Raw genomic sequence first — 6,000 nt, 5'->3', positions numbered from 1 at the left:
TGAGACGATGTTAAAAAAAGTTTTTCTATAACCGAAATGATGTTAACATCAAAATGTGGCAAATTCACGGCAAGCGTTCAAAGGTGGAGGGAAATGTTGCATATTTACAATATTATAAAAATAGTACTTCCCCAATAAAACATATATGTTTGTCGTAGAAATATACCAAACGTTCTATGATTTGCGTGCAGGCTATTAATATGATGCACATATACTTTCTTATTGATGTATTGATGGGGATTGCAAATGGGCCGTATCTCTTTATCGCAAACAAGATACTGCGTGAAACATTGAAAACTAAAGTCAATGAGATAAATGCAGCTCTAGACCTGGTAAATCCTCCATCGACCAGATATTCACTCGCCAAATCCTGGAAAGGACCCGAGATGAACAGCTCAACTCTCTCCATCTCTTTGCTGACAAAACAAAACAGCTTTCGATCGCATTATATGTTCAAAGGGTTTTCAAGATGTCTTAGTTTGAAGGATGACACTTGCTGATACACGTTCCTCAGTAAGAAAAGGAAAGAATTTCTCAGAACCATTTAATACCAAATGTGGGTTCAGACAAGGAGACATCTTATCGTGTGATCTCTATTTAATATCCTGCTGGAGAAGATTATGCGGAATTCAGATGCGAATAGAATGCCACACTACACACATGCTACTCGCTTATGCCGATGGCATCAATATCATGGGTCGGTCATCGGAAGTAGTAACTGCAGCTTTTGAAAGAATCGAAGGAGAAACCGTGAAATCGGGTCTGGCAGTAAATGGAGGTAAGACAAAATGGATGGTATGCAAGTCCAAAACTTTTTATCAGTTGATCTGAACGGTAAAAAATATTTCGATCGATTTTAATAAAGTTCGAAGGAGAATTTAGCGACGTAATTAAATAGAAAGTAGATGACTGACTCTTCGTAAAAATTGGTCGGCATATTTTTAAACCCTCCACCATAGGATGGGGGTATACTAATTTCGTCATTCTGTTTGTAACACCTCTATGACCCCACAAAGTATATATATTTTTGATCGTCATGTCATTTTAAGTCGATCTAGCCATGTCCGTCCGTCCGTCCATCTGTCTGTCGAAAGCACGCTAACTTTCGAAGGAGTAAAGCTAGCCGCTTGAAATTTTGCACAAATACTTTTTATTGTCCATGGTCCATGTTTTGATATAGCTGTCATATAAACCGATCTTGGGTCTTGATTTCTTGAGCTTCGAGAGGGCGCAATTCTCGTCCGTTTTTATTGAAATTGTGCACGTAGTGTTTTGGTAGCACTTCCAATAACTACGCTAACTATGGTTTAAATCGGTCCATATTTTGATATAGCTGCCATATAAACCGATCTTGCATCTTGACTTCTTGAGCCTCTAGAGGGCACAATTCTCGTCCTATTTAACTGAAATTTTGCACGTAGTGTTTTGGTATCACTTTCAACAACTGTGCGTAGTATGATTGAAATCGGTTCATAATCTGGTATAGCTGTCATATAAACCGATCTTGGGTCTTGACTCCTTGAGCCCATAGAGCGCGCAATTCTCATCCGATGTGGCTGACATTTTGCATTAGGTATTTTGTTATGACTTCCAATATATGTGCGAATTATGGCACAAATCGGTACATAACCTGATATAGCTGCCATATAAACCGATATGGGATATTGACTTCTTGAGGCTCTAGAGGGCGCAATTCTCATCTGATTTGGAAGAAATTTTGTAGAACGGCTTCTCTTATGACTTTCAACATACGTGTCTAATATGGTCTGTATCGATCAATAGCTTGATACAGCTCCCGTATAAACCGATCTTCCGATTTTGCTTCTTGAGCGCCTACAAGACGCAATTCTTATCCGAATGAACTGAAATATTACACAATGATATCTAGAATTTTCAGCATTCATTTATGGACTGAATCGGACTATTACTTGATATAGCTCCAATAGCACAACAGTTCTTATTTAATATTCTTTGTTTGCCTAAGAAGAGATACTGCGCATAGAACTCGACAAATGCGATCCATGGTGGAGGGTATATAAAATTCGGCCCGGCCGAGCTTACCACGCTCTTACTTGTTTTAATTTAATGAAGGACAAACTATAGTTGAATGTTAGGAAATTGACTTTGGGATAAGACGACAGTGTACCTAAGCTATTTAGGTTAGGTTGAAAAGAGGGTGCGTATATTAATCCGTCCCATGCCATGGACATTATTTGACGACTGTTTTGTAACCTTATATCCCTGTATCATATATGAATGAGCTTTTATTTAAGACTAGCTGACCCGGGCCCGCTCCGCTGCGCCTTCTTTTACTTTATATGGAACAAAAGTTTCCTTGGAATATTTATTTTCGACAACTAAAGAGCTTTTAGTGAAATACCATGCTACGAAAATAGTATATCGCTTGACTAACAGTTTAACAATATAATCGCCTTTATCTGAATACCATATGATCTTTATTGGTTCATGAATTTAAGTATGGATGTAAGGTGTACTCCATTTGTAAAAATCTTTATTTCAGCCCGATATTCTTATGATGTCTGATTTAGTGGTGTTTTCGGGGGAGAGGTGGTCCTCCAGATATTTAACCCTGAAGAAATATCAACACCGTGCTCTTCTCTCAAATACCATTTATTTAAACCCCATATTGCCATTGGTATAAGGGGAGTTTACAGGATGAGGCGTCCCCCAAACACATGGCCCAAATAGGTTATCAAATTCATTTTCTAATCTCAAATACCCTTCATTTGAGCCACATATTGGCATGGTCGAAAAATTTTTTCCCTTTGGGGGGTGTTTAGGGAAAGGGATGATGCCCTAAATACATGGTCCTACATTTGGATATCAAATTCGTATTCAACTCCCAAATACTTTTATTTGAGCCCCATATTGCGATGGTAAGTAAAAAAGTTGCTGTTTGTGGGAAATTGGTCCCGAAAGTGGGTATCAATTCTTGCTCTACCCCCCAATACCTTTCACTTAAGCTCCAAATTGACATGGTCGGTAAATATGCCCAATTTAGGGGTGTTTTGCGGTCCCCCAAACACTAAGCCCGGAAAATATATCAGCAACGTGCTCTATTCTCATATATCTATACATCATTTATTTGAACCTCATGTTGCAATAGCCCTCAAAATTGGATATCAAATTCGTTTTCTAATCTCATTTAAACTCCTTATTGCAAAAGTCACGAAATATGTCCGGTTTGGACCCCCTGATATCAACAGGGGGTCCCTCATGTCTACTCCCATATACCTTTAATTTGAGCCCCATATTTCCATAGTCGGCAAACATGACCGGCTTGGGTGGTGTTTTGGGGGGATGGGCGGCCACTCAGTGAGTTGGCTTTGAGAATATATATCGGATTCGTGTTCCACTCTAAAAACCCTCTTATTTGAGCCTCATATTGTAATAATCAGCAAATACTTACTATTTGGGTGGTGTTGTGGGGGTGGGGTGGCCCCATAGACATTTTTCCGGAATATTGATATCAGATTCGTGCTTTACTCCCAAAGACCTTTCATTTGAGTCCCATATTGCTATGGTCGTAAATTTGTCCCCTTTGGGGGATGTTTTTGGTGAGAGGCGGCCCCCCAAACACTTGGTCTCATATTCGGACATCACATTCTAATTCCACATTCAAATACCTTTTATTTAAGCCCCATATTCCCATGGTCAGTAAAAAGTCCTCTGTGGGAGGTGTTTTGGGGAAGGGGTGGACCCCCAGAAACTTGGTCCCACATTTGGATATCCCATATTGCCATAGTCGATAAATATGTCCGATTTAGGGGTGTTTTGGAGGTTGGGGTGGTCTCCCTAACACTTGGTCCGACAATTAGATATCAGATACGTTTTCTTATCCTAAATACCTATCATTTGAGTCCCATATTGTCGTGATTGGTCTAAATATATATTTGGTAGGTTTCAGGGTGGGGCGGCCCCCCGAAATTTGGATACCAAATTTTTATTGTTAGGGTACTATATGAGAGCACACAAAATTTCGCTTAAATCACACCACCCATCTCCGAGATCTGGCGGTTCTGAAAATTAGGGTAAGGGGGAGGATCCCCCCCCCCCCCCCCCCTTCAAATATCAAAAAATGTAGTACCCTATTTTCACCACGGGATCATGATGCACCATCTGTGAAAATTTCAAGAAAATCGGTTCAGCCATTTCTGAGTCTATAAGGAACACACAAACAAACATACAAACAAACAAATCTACAAACACAAATTGATTTTTATATATAAGAAGATTAGATAAAATCCTACTTATATACTTAAGCTTTAAAGCCACATATATGAAACATTACATAGGATCTTCAAACACACAAGGAACTTCTATATTGACGTTATCATTGGAGAGAATAAATCTTAGTGGGAGGTAGTCCTAGTTGGGGTCGAAGTTGTATAAGTCTTGCATAACTTTGACCGTACGCTCAAAGCAGTGGTTGTTTCGGGAAATGTTGGTTAGAGATTCATATTTTTTGGGTAGTCATTCAGAGCTAAAGGCAGTTCTTTGAAATCATTAGTGCGGAATAATTGACTACTCAACCAATTATCAGCCCATGAGTGAGAAATTAATGAACAGATTTTACTCATCCTATTCCGGGTTTCAAGCATCAGAATAATCGTAGGGAGAGCTAGAATGGTATGAGAGTTCCACCGTGTATTGCAGATATTTGGGATCTACTTAAACATTACAAAAGGGGTTAAAGTTCTCTCAGTCTTTATGTCATCTCTCTAGACCCCGGTTTCCTTAATTTCAGTTTTACCATTGCTGAAGTCTTCCTTTAACTGTTAATAATTTTTGTTCAAATCCTGCCCAAAGAAATGCTCGAAGTTTGTTGGCAAGAACGCGATCCAGCACCATGAGCTGGAAATTGTTGAACTTGGACATTTCTCATCGAACATTTGGTGCAGTCGAACTAAAACGCCGATCTTTTGTCGGCACGCTTGTGGAATGGGAAACAATCAACAATCAATCAATAGATCCCCATAGGTTGAACTCATCAAACACCTTCTAGAGTACTCCTGCGATTCAGCTCTTAAGTAGCTTTCTTTTAGATAGTCGTGTGGATTCCTAGCTAACATGGGGTTGAGATTTCAATGCCCTCAGAGGAAAGCTGATGACAAACCGTTGCTGCCATTTTTCCATACACCTCTGTGGAAATGGTGATCCATTCTTAAAGTATTCTTTCTTTTAGGAACCACAGCATACCACGAAAAAGCACCCCATACCTATCATGTTGCCTCGATCAGGATTGAAGGCCTTTAAAATATAGTGAGGGTCAAGTTTCTTGCTTGACTTGCATGGTAAAATGCATACGACGTCCTGCAAACAAAAAACTTGACCCTTAATATAACTTAAAGGCTATAAATCCTGATGGAGGAAACATAATGATTTTAAGGTGCTATTTCATGGTATTTTGTGGTTCGTAAACGTAAGAACACTCAAAGTTTGGATCACCATTTCCATACACTAAAAAAAGTTTACTCAAACTCACAGATTTTCTTGATTTTGGTAATAATTTGAATTTGGTAATAACTTTGAACTAAAGATATGCAAATTATAAACTAGGATGGTGTGTGGATATAAACCAAGTACACGGCGTTTTAAAATATGCATAAATCCTAAACACAAAGAAATTAATACTAAGATCAAGGTTTTTTGCCATAGAAACCCAAGGATAGGCAATTTTGAAATAACGATATTAGTCTATTAATTCAATACAAAAATAGATTATAGAATAGAATGGATTCTTCCGTACTACACATGATATTGTGCATTTGTTGGAAGTTGTATTGATGGCTTCGAACGCTAAGACTAAGCGAGAGTCATTGCCGTTGTCGTAGCGTTCGAAGCCATCAATACAACTTCCAACAGATGCATTAGGAAAAGTACAGCTAATAGACAGGGTTGTCGAGTGTGGTTAATGTGGTAATTGTATCATACAATAGATGCGTTGCGATACTAATACGATTCAAATACAACATACCA

This window comes from Stomoxys calcitrans, chromosome 3 (genome assembly GCF_963082655.1).
Source record: "Stomoxys calcitrans chromosome 3, idStoCalc2.1, whole genome shotgun sequence".
NCBI lineage: Eukaryota > Metazoa > Arthropoda > Insecta > Diptera > Muscidae > Stomoxys > Stomoxys calcitrans.
Note: the sequence above shows the minus strand (reverse complement) of the source record.